Below are 12,327 nucleotides of genomic sequence, written 5' to 3' on the forward strand. Positions count from 1 at the left end.
ATACGCAACACCCGTTCATTACGTGGGTCCCAAGTACCAAGGGTTCCCACAATAATAGCGTCTATTTCCACACTATAACCCTGCGCTTGCAAAGCCATAGCAAGAGGGGTATATTTAGAAATTTTCTCCCTTCTTGCAGCCTCAAAACCAATCTTCCGGTTTTCAAACGGTACTGTGACGTCAACAATTACGATAGACTTGTTGCTTTCATCTCGTACAACCAAATCTGGTCGTAAAGCAGCCAAGTCTGGATCTGTTATGCCTTCCACTCTCTGGTTCACCCTCAGATTGCCCGCCAATCTCGAGGCTTTTGCAATTCGGTCGACAATTGAATTATGTCGACGTTGTCTTGCACCAGAGTGTGGAGTGCAATGGCATAACACATGAGGAAGCGTTTCCAAGGCATAACCACATTTACGGCATCGTTTGTCCCCCTCACTCCATCTGCGTGCTCCGTTTAACGGGAGAACATCAAGTCGAGCTCGGTGAACAAACCGCCATTCTGCGAATCTGGTGTAACTGCCATTCCTCATATAATGATTCGTGACTCGTACCCCAGACGACAGCTCGTAAACCTTGCCTTGGTCCGGCTTCCCTAACAGTCTCTCGAGATAAAACTCCTGGACTGCGCATCGCAATCGTCGCGTCACCTGGTTTTTCGCAGCTGGTGGAATTATTACACTGTCGTGAGGTCCGCGACATTCTATCGACAGCTCAGCTTTAGCTGCATCATACCTCCATTTTAAATTCAGGCGGGTCTTTTGCCTACCCACTGCAGTACGTACTCGCGACCAGTATGATGAAGTATCGCTCGATGGTCCGAAGAATACACCCTCAGCAGAACCTGAGAGGTATTCAGCGACTTCAGTCATAGTTGGCAGCCGACCAATTTTACGTTTAACCGTATCACTCAACATTCCCATTGCTAATTTACTAACGTCCTGATCCTCGCAATTCAACATTCTGAATGCGTGGGAGACTGTTAGTACATCAGCAAGGTCAGCCAGCGGGATTAGACCTCCACCACCTCGCCATGGAGGAATGAAGACGACCTCCGCACTAGCACGCTGAGGAAGATTTAGCCAGCTTTTCGCGAGACGTTTGATGACATGATCAGCTACAGTGAGCCCAAACTTCTTCACTTGAGCACCCCTAAGGACAAAGTCTAACCGTGGCAAGATGAAAGTAGCCACAGCATCGAGCTTTTGCCAAGGAGTTAACAACGATTTGTCAACTCTCCTGACGTCCTCAATAAGATGCTCAATCGTGGCAAATGGCGTTTGGTGAATTTGGTAACCGGTAGGGATGCCAAGATGCTTATATGCATCCCCTCCTCGTAAGGCCTCGATCGGGCTACCTTGGATTCCAAAAACCGTGTCAAGGGCGCACTGTTTACTGGCCTTGCCAGAAAGATGGAGTGTCGCGCATTTTCCCGGGTTAAATTGTAGCCCAATTTTCCCGGCCTCCCTGGACACAGTTCTCAAAACCTCCTCCATTTCCTCCTTGCTGCCTGCAACAAGTGCCAGGTCATCGGCATAAGCTAGGACTGACCAGCGTTTCGCCTTCATACTATAACCACCCTCTCGTTTGGCCACAGCTCTAATAAGTGACTCGAGAGTGAGGTTAAACATAATCGGACTAGCCGGACAGCCCTGCTTAACTCCCGCAGCAATTCGGATTGGATCCGTGAAGCCTTCACTCGTCCTTACTTGGGTCGTGCAATCTGTATACATGTCCTTGATGAGGTCATGTATACGCACGGGAATTCCGGCCCCTTTTAACGCGTTGTAAATGGAGGCATGAGGAACCGATCCAAATGCATTTGTCAGGTCAAGCCATGCAACCACTAGCTCTTTACCCGACCGTCTGGAATCCTCAATGATTTGTTGAAGGACAAAATTGTGCTCAGCACAGCCTTCATAATGAAGAAAGCCTTTTTGCTCTGTGCCCAAGCGCTTTCCTCTCATTGAAAATTCCGTCATTCGATCCGCTAATACACCAGCAAAAAGTTTTGCCACTGTATCGCCCATTGCCAGTGGTCGCCAGTTGGAGAGGTCACCCATATCTCCTTTTTTGAAGATCAGCACCGTGTTTGACCTCTTCCACACTGACGGAATGACCGATAGCCGGAGACAGACATTGAAAACTGCGGTGAGTACAGCAGCAGTCTTATCAGCTCTAATGAGATCCGCGTAGGTGAGTTTATCGGGTCCAGGTGCACTATTATGTGCACTCTGTAGCCTTCTTCTCACTTCAGCCATCTCAAAAGGCCTGCTGAGTGCTGCACCCAGTCGCTCGTTGCCTTGAGTGTCCGACCAATTTGGCCATTCAATCTGATCACCATCAGCGCCCTGTCCAACCTCACCAGAGTACATGGTACGGAAGTACTGATTGACCGTCTGCATTGGTACCTCACAATTAACAGACGGACCACTCAGCACCTCCTGCATCGCTCTTTTGCGGTTGGTTCTGTACGCCTTCTGGATCTCAGTTGCCCGCTCAACCCGAGACCCTCCCCGATGGAAGGCCGATGCATTTGTATTATTATTGTTATTATTAATATTGCTAGTATTATTATTATTATTATTATTATGATCGCGACGTCTCCGATTACCACGCTGACCACGTCGTTGACGATGGGGTCGACCAGTCACTCTCTGATTCATCGGTTTACCCGCTGAGGTCGTCAAGTAACCGGCTAACTCCACTGCCAACTCCTCAAGTTCATCTCGAGTCTTGACGTGTGCAGCCCTGGTAATCAGGCGCTGCTTTTCATTTAAAGTCTCGCCAGACAGCACTCGCGCATTTGGCTGCGAGCGAGGAGATGTTAAAACCACAGAGGGTGGTGAAAGGGGTGGGCGATGCAAACCACTAATATTATTATTATTAATCGCGCTAGAAGAGGCAATATTGCTGTTTCTAGCAGCAACGCTAGCTCTAGTAGCGCCATTAGCATTGTTGTTGTTATTATTGTTGTTATTATTGTTGTTGTTGTTGCAACTATTATTATTATTGATAGTACTGGTAGAAGAAACACTGCTGTTTCTAGCAGCAGTAGTACTACTTCTCACAGTATCATTTTTATTTTTATTTCTATTATTGTTATTATTTTTATTTATATTTCTGTTAGAACTAGCTCTGTTGTTTCTAGCAACAGGGTCAGTTCCGCTGATATTATTATGTCTATTATTATTATTATTATTATTATTTTTTTGACTTGAGTTATTATTATTGTTGTGACTCGAATTGTTGTTAATAATATTGTTTGAACTAGCTCTGTTGTTTCTAGCAACAGGGTCAGCTCTGCTGATATTATTGTGTCTATTATTATTATTATTATTATTATTATTTTGACTCGAATTATTATATATAGTACCTCTGAAGGTAACTCGGCTGTTTCTAGCAACCGAGCTTGTATCAGCAGTACTATTTTTATTGTTATTGGCTCTGTTGATATTATTGTTTTTGTTATTTTTATTATTATTATTATTATTGTTTGTAATATTGCTATTATTGCTATTAATATTGTTATTATTATTGGGGGATATATTGCTTGGGGCCCCAGTGACAGCCGATGATGCTGGAGATGATGCTGGTGTTGTCTTAGACGAAGAAGAGAGAGTCACGTACAAAAAAATCCTATAAGTCGACTTATAGGAGAGACTTATAAGATGAACTTATAGAACGTTTGTATAAGATTTTAGCCGATTTCTTATATAAATTTTATAATAATAATAATGAATGACAATAAAATTTTCTTATAAGTGTATCTTATAAGAAAATTAAGGTATGTATAAAAAAAAAAATTAAAAGATTATTCGTTGTGATCAAATCAATTTTTATTAATAAATAATAGAAAATTACAGAAATTTTTGAGTATTTTCAATATGTTTATTTATAAGTGTATTAATTGGAAAAAGGTAAGTGTTATCGATATCAAGTAATATTTCATATTTGTATAAACCTATTGAGCAATTTGTTGATTTTATATACGACGCTCCTGTTCTATTTTTTTGTAAAATGTTATCAATTTTCTGAATTGTTATTAATTTTGAGGATTTCATATGTTCGATTATTTGATTTTATATAAAATTTTGATTGTTATGATATAAAATTTCATGTTTCTACGTATAATGAGTTTTTTAAATATTAATTAAACAAAAATTTTGCTATTGAATATAAATTTTTTTCTAAATTTTCATAAATGATTCTTATTTTTTTATAATTATTAGTTTTCGATAAACTAAATTTTCATTTTTTTTTTTTTTTTGTAAATTTCATTTTTTAACAAACATTGATATATTTTAAACATGAAATTTTTGGTTTATCATTAAAAATTAATAGTGACAACAAAAATTTTATACTTATGAAAAATTTAGATGAAAAAAAATTCCACTGTCAAATTTGATTTATCTTGTTGATATTTATAAAATAAAATTTGTCAACTAATTATCAACTTATATCAATTACCTAAGAAATCATTTATTTATTGATCTCTTATAAACTTTTTAGTAAAATTGTTACAATGATAATTTGATGCTGTTTCAATTTATTTCTAATCTCTAGATGAATTAACATTTCACTATCGAATATGATTTATTATATAGAAAAATTAATATTACAAAAATAAGATTCCTCAGCCAATTTATCAGGTAATTGATATAATTTGATTATTCAATCTATTTAATTAATTATCTCTTGTTATCATCAAAATTTTCTTCTTTTTACCTAAACTTAATTCTATAAGTAAGCTAACTTATCTAAATAAAATTTATTTTATTATATCATAAGTGTTTATTGTGGAGATTGCTTTCTAAATCAGTGACCGTAGTATGGCGCGCTCTCGTGGTCGGATGAAACCACTCACAACACGTAAGAGACTTTTATGGAATTTTTTTTTTTTTATTTTCTACTGTTGATAAACCATTCTGAAAAAAGAAATGAAAATTATACAACTGTTATAGTACATCAAGATCAACATTGTAAAAATTATAAAAATGAGAATAGATTAAACTTACTTAACTTTTCCCAATTTACATTATTTTAATTAAATTCGATTGCTGCGAGAATTTTTGCGAGCTTGCTTCTTCACTTTTGATGATGCTGTGTTGCATGCATTTGTTATGCCATTCAGAACAAATGATTTATTTGCTTGTGGATAAATTTTCTTAATACTTTCTGGAATAAAAAATATTAACTAATCAATATACTATAAACATAATATGAATTCGATGAAGAAATCAACATGGTTACATATCAAGATATAGATTATCGAATAAATTAAAAAAGGAGCGTGAAATTTACCGTAAATAGCTGTGATAATTCTTTCGTCTATTCCAGGTTTGGCTGCTCGATTTTGAGAAGCGTTAGATTTTTTTCCAGTGCGTGAATGTGTCGCTAAAACTGTTTCAGGTACTAAATGCTTAATAAGACGAGAAGCATAAGATGCTTCCTTCTTTACCAACGTTTTTGGAGGGGGAATTAATAAAAACTGACTAGCTTCTACATATACTATTCCATGTAAATGCTTCCAGTGCTGTAAGTTATAATTAATTTTATTTTATATTTATTTATATATCTCAAGAAAATATATTATAGAACAAAAAATTTATACCCTTGGGTTGGCTCTTAGTTCATCCAAATTCAAGCCTACCCCTTTTGACACTTCATGATTAAATGGTCTGTTGGGATCTAAGTTTTCTTGTCGTTCCTGTAAAAGTTTATTTTGATATAACGACCATCTAGATATACTATTGAGTAAGATATGTGAGAATATTATATAAATTGACTAATAATATTATACCAAATTATGATTATTATCTCGAAGCACTTCGTCATTATTATCGTCGTTATTGTGGCCAGATTGATCATCGGAGAGATCATCATTTTGTTCAGCATCATCAGTCTGCCGTTGATCAAAATTCTGAAAATCACAAATTATATTATAACAAATAATAAATCAATTGTCTGTTAATATTCAATTATATAATACGTAAAGTAGGAAAACAATCATGAAGGTATCACACAAAGTAAAAAAGAAATACCTGGGTCAAATTTTATTAAAAAACTTACATTGTTATTATACTGAACTTCTTGGCTATTTCTTTCATTCAGCCATCGGTGGTTTCTTGAATTTGTCAGTTCACTTAGTGACTGGGAATCAGAGTTTTGCGTGTCATCCTGAAAGATAAATTGCAAAAAAAAAAAAAATTATTAGCCACTTTCAAATTTTGCAATTGAAGAAATTTAAAAGATTATCGATGTAAAAGTATAATTGTAAGCTGTTATAGTTTACCTCTAGTAAACAAGCAATATTTTTTCTTGAATGTATTGGTCGTTTTGATAAATTTATATCATTACTGCTAGTTGAACAGGCTCGGTTTTGACGGTTGCTTATTTCAAAGCTTTCAGACTGTTTTATTAGAAATTACAATTTACGATTAGTTTAAAATATTTTTTTTGTCGACAAAAGAATCTTAGGAAAAATTTAATTATTGGTCAATATAAATATAAAAAAATGAATTGTTATACTACTTCTATAACATTTGCAATTATTTAATATAAAATTTTAAAAATACCAGTTCTAATGGATCATTTTCAGGTGACATTGGACCAAAGCTTCTGTTGACACTTAGCGTATTTTCATCATCGCTACAGGTTTCTCTGAAGACATGCCTCTATAAAAGTAATATTTTTTTTTAATGTATTGCATATACACAAATGTGAAAATAATTGAAACAGAAATGTGTAAGAATGTACATACTTTAGCTTTTCGATTAAATTGCGAATTCATTTTGGCATGTATCATACGTTCATAAGTTGTTAAGTGATCACTATAATCTTCGTCTGAAGATGAGTCTGTTGACTGACTCAATGAAGGTTGTCCAATGGCTCTATTCATCATTTCTTTTTCCATCTGTTATTAGAAGAAGAAAATTTTTTTTAAATTATTCATTCATTAGTTACCTTATTTATTTAACAATTATATAAATATTTGCACTGATATTTTTAGAACTATATTAATTATTATTTGTTTCTAGTATAAAAAATAAAGATATTAAATTGAGTGTTATGTGAATAGCTTACCAAAATATGTTTTTCTTTATAATGTTGCATTTTTTTTTCCGAATCATTTTTTGCGTTGATTAATTTTTGTTTTGCAACAAAATCATTTTCAGCAATTTTTTTTAGTAACATATTTTCATTGTCATCTTCATCATTTATGTGTACTTGCTTTGAAATTATTTTTCTTTTTTTCAATGGAACGCTTATTTTCTGCTTATTTGATTGAGATTTGGAATTTTCTTTGATTTTATTTGTTTCTGTTATATCATCATCATCATCGTCATCTAATTTTTTTTTTTTTAAATTTTTTCTATTTGAGCGATCGGTTGTAGGAGCACCAAACTTAATCATATTTTTTTGTTGATTAGCCATTTCAATGTACGTTCCTTTTGATATTAATTTTGCTTTTACATTGACAAGCCACTCATAATTGATAGGGTTTTTTATATATGATTTTAAATTAAGTTTACAATAGTTTTTAGGCCACTTTAATTTTACAAATACATTTGGTTCATTGTTAAAAAAATAATCATCGTTTAACCATTCATGCAATCCGACAAACACTTTTTCATTCTCATTTGTCTCAATCAATTCAACCAGAATCCAAGTATAATTTTCAAAATTATTTGTCATTGTTAATTCATAGAAAATTAATCCTCATCTGAAAAAATAATAAAATATTTTTTTTAATCAAGGACAAATTTATAATTATACAATTTTTATAATTTATATTAGCATACATATATAATATCTGAAAAATTCGTAAATTTATGATGAGTTTTTTGTAAGAAACTATGGATTAATTTTGTCTACTTTGGTTTTCTTCCTATAAATCAATTTTTGTAAAAGTTTTTAATCAGAGAAAAAAAAATATTCCAACCAGGACTCGAACCTGGGCTACTCGGGTGATTAGCCACTGCTTTATCAAGAAACCATGTATTTGTAGACTTTTGATAAATTTTTTATAAAAAAAAAGAAAAAAAAAAAAATAATTCAACCAGGACTCGAACCTGGGCTAGTCGGGTGATTAGCTAATGCTTTATTATAAAGCCGTTAATTTGTAGATTTTCGATAAATTTTTTCTTAAATATTATATACTAATTTTGTATATTTTGATTTGTCTTTCATGAATCAATTTTGTTGGAAATTTTTTTAAAATTCTCATAAAAAATAAAAAATAAAAATAAAAATACTCCTACCAGGACTTGAACCTGAGCTACTCGGGTAGTGAGCCAGCTTTACCACAAAGTTATGAATGAGCACTGGTTAATCACCCTAGTAGCCCAGGTTCGAGTCCTGGTTGAAATTTTTTTTTTTTTTTCTTTTTTTGATGTATGTTTTATTAAAATAACCTATGGGAGGGAAACTCGAAGTATGCAAAAATAATTCATAATTTTTCACAAAAAATTTATCAATAATTTACAATTTTTTTATATTTTAAATGTATAATAATACAACATTTTTATATAGCTTTTTTAATTTTATTCCTCATAATTTACAAAATGATTATATAAAACGACTCTCATGTATTTTTTAGGAAAAATCTAATAATATTTAAAGATTCATAGCTCATAAACAAATTAAAATTAAGACGAAAAAATTTGCACGATGGCTTGGGGGATAACGCACTGGCATGAGGACAATAGGTTCATACAGGTTTACGTAGATGTAGGTTTGAAACTAGGTTTGATAATAGGTGTCAAAGTCTACAACTTCTACACATAAAGATAGGCTATACTTTACATTTTATTTTTATTTTTTAGCAAGTTCACTGTCTGATAAAAAAAACAAATATGCATTTTTTCATTTTTTTAAGCGTCATAATAACGATATTTTTGCGAATGATGCGAACACAAATTCATAAAAAGTAAGTATAGCATAAAAAAATGTTTCATTTTCGTACTTTTGTTATTAAAACAAAGAAAAACATTATGGACAATTATCAAGGCGAAAAATAAATAAAAGATTTATTTTACAGCATCAATTAAAAATGTTAGATATCACATTCCCTTAATTAATTATAATTTTGATGTTAATTTGTGTTTCAACAAAAAAAAAATTTATGTATATAAGTGCTTACCTAAAAAATCCTCAAAATTCTTTATTATTTTGGATTGGTCAACAATTGTTTTTTAAATTTATTTAAAAACTTCACGGAAAAAGTTATTTCAATATTTTCAATATATTTAAATTGTCTATCATTGATTCACAGCAATTAAAAAATCATCTGCTGATACTGAGATAATGAGTCATCAACTGTTTATACACTTTAATAAAATCTTTTACGCATTGTATTGCACATACATTTAGGTAGAACAGATATTGAAATTAAAATATTTGTTTGCAAAAAATAAAATGTTTTTAATAACAAAAATTCAAAATAACAACTATGACACTCAACTCTCACGACATTTACTGTGTCGTGTCTAAGAACAGACTGCGATCACTTGCCCGTTGCCAGTTTGAAAGAGCCCAGAGCAGCCCAGAGTGTTTGGGTTGAATCAAGTCTTGTGGTCCCCGAAGACCATAGCTAGTCCTTTGTTAAAAGTATATGATGTAACGGACGAAATTTGGGATAGGTTTGTGACCGTATCCTATAATTTTATGTGAGCAAGAAGAGGAGCTTATGGAAGAATACACATATAGTCACAAACTGATAGATCAGCCATAATAAACCTCGACCATAGTAATGCGCAATATCTCATCCAAAATATTATCTAGAAAAAATAAATATTCAATTGCATGAGGATATTTAAATATATTCATTTGCATTCTATTATGACTACAAATATTTTGGTAGATTTGACGTGATGTTGATTGAATTGTCAAAAATCAACATGCAAAAACTATTAAGCGTAGATCAGCGTACCAACACCCACTGTGGATCAATGCCCCACCACTTTCAAAAAAATTATAACAATTATCATGAGACTTTGAAAATTTTAGATGGAATTTTTTTTTTTTTTTTTTTTTGAACGAATTGTATTGAAAAAAAAAACTGCTATGCAGTAAAATACAGCCCAGTAAGACACTGCGCAGTAAGACACTGACGCTACAGTCTCAACGAAATATCTACAAGCTTATGTACCTGAGAATTTTTTTATTATGAATCTCGTCTCGTCTCGTCTTGCATGAAGTCCTAGTTTTCGGAAAATATTCAAGTAAATTGCATTTTTATCTAAATCTTCCTCTTAAGTATGATTATTGCTATTTTTAGTTGTTGCAATTTACATTAATAAATATTAATAAAATATTAATAAATATTAATGTAAAGCTAAAAGTGATTTGTTTTTTAATTATTAGAAATATTTAAAACTCAAAAATAAATCGACGACAACACAGCAATATACTGTTGTTGCAATATAGGATACAATAAAGAGCAATTTTACGTAGTTTCTAGAAATTCTAGAATCTCCACATTTTTTTTTCTTTTTTCTTAGTTTGAATTGCCTATATATTTTATTTTATTTATTTTTTTTCCCAATATGTGGACCTCAGCATCTGGATTCATTTTTTTATTGTTTCCATATGTACATGCTTTTATCTCTGAATATTCACATTATATATAATATTGTGAACAAGACATATAATGTCAGTTACTTTTTGGAAAAATAAAAACATGCTCAATGCAATGAAATTGAGAAAGTTTATTGGTATCTCAAGGTTAGGGTGTGAAAATTAGTTTCTACCTTGAAGGCGCATAAAAATTGGCTATGCCGGCAAATACTGCACAGTAACTTAATGAAAAACCCTGGCATATTACTTGAAAATTACAGTTTAGTGGTAGAAATCATTTTCCAAGACTTATGCATAAATCATCAAGAGAAAAACGATGTTCACTTCAAGTGTTTTCGTAAGTGTCCGAATTCAAAAGAGCCTCAGGTTCATTGTCACATTTAGTGCCATTTTTGTACAACCCTCTGTGCGAGACTGTGTCAAGGTGAATTGCAAAATGACAGTGAAAAAATATTTTTTCAACATTGAATATTATTTAAAATGTTATCAATTAAAAAAAAAAAAATTAATTAGTGTAAAAATTGTGTTTAAAGTGGATTTGAAAAAAAATGAAGGTAAGAAAAAAAATTATTTAATAAGGTAAAAAAATTTTAAAAATAGAAAAATTAAAAACTATAAAAACTTTTGACTGAATGGTATTATATAATTCATATAATATTTATATCAACACATAATTTGATAATTTATAAAATAGACTGTTTTAACGTGGTCTCACGGATGATACTGTTTGCATGAGTGTGTATTTCTGCATAGAAAGTTTTCTTCCATTTAGTATATTGTTGTTTTGTCTTTCCTCTTTTTGATTTTCGTATTTTATGTTTCAAACCCATCCTAGCTTTTTTCTTTTATCTCACTTCCTCTCCTACACTTTTTCTCTTCTGAACGTTTTCTTCTCACTTGCATGGAACTAATTTGTGGTCCCTAAATCCACTCTCAGCTCTCTCTCTTTTTCCTTATTGCTTCTTTCCAAAAAAATTCTTTTTCCAACATTTCTCACTCGCACGCACACTATTTGCAGTCCTAGTATCCAACCTCACCCCTCTTTTATTGTCTTCAAGGCATTTTCAAAAACCGTTAGGTTTTCAAACATTCTTCACTTGCTTGCACATTATCTGCAGCCCTCTTTCTCCTTTTCTCCCATTTCTGGAATACTCAATGCTACAAAAATCATTTAAAAGAGAAAAAAAATTGCAAAGTTTTCTACACACAGACGCACACTTATAAAATACTACGAGCTGTGATTCTATGCCGAGCATAAGTAATCGAGCATATATATGTCCAGGTTAACCCATTCTTATAAAATTACGATGCTTCTGCTCCCTGTTTTTTATATATTATTAAAAAGATAATGAAGGTAAAAAAAAAAAATATCGTGGACATTAAAATCAAAAAACTTGAAAAACATTAAAACACCTGTCTTAATTGCATTATATAATTCATATAATATTTATATAAAATAAATGATTTAATTATTTATGAAGGGATTTAGGCTTAATGTAATCTCACGGATGATATTCTAAGTGTGGGTTTGTGCATACAAAGTTTCTCTCTATTTAGTATCTTCTTTTTTTTGTCTTTCCTCTTTTTTCATATTTTTACTTTTCGATTTTTGTATTTTATATTTTCAACTCATCCTAACTTTGTTCTTTTATCTCACTTCCTCTTATACGTCTTCTTTTCTGAATGTTTTCTTCTCACTTGCATGGAACTAATTTGTGGTCCTACAATTCACTCTCAGCTCTCTCT

This window comes from Aphidius gifuensis, linkage group LG3, assembly GCF_014905175.1.
Source record: "Aphidius gifuensis isolate YNYX2018 linkage group LG3, ASM1490517v1, whole genome shotgun sequence".
In the NCBI taxonomy this organism is placed as follows: Eukaryota; Metazoa; Arthropoda; class Insecta; order Hymenoptera; family Braconidae; genus Aphidius; species Aphidius gifuensis.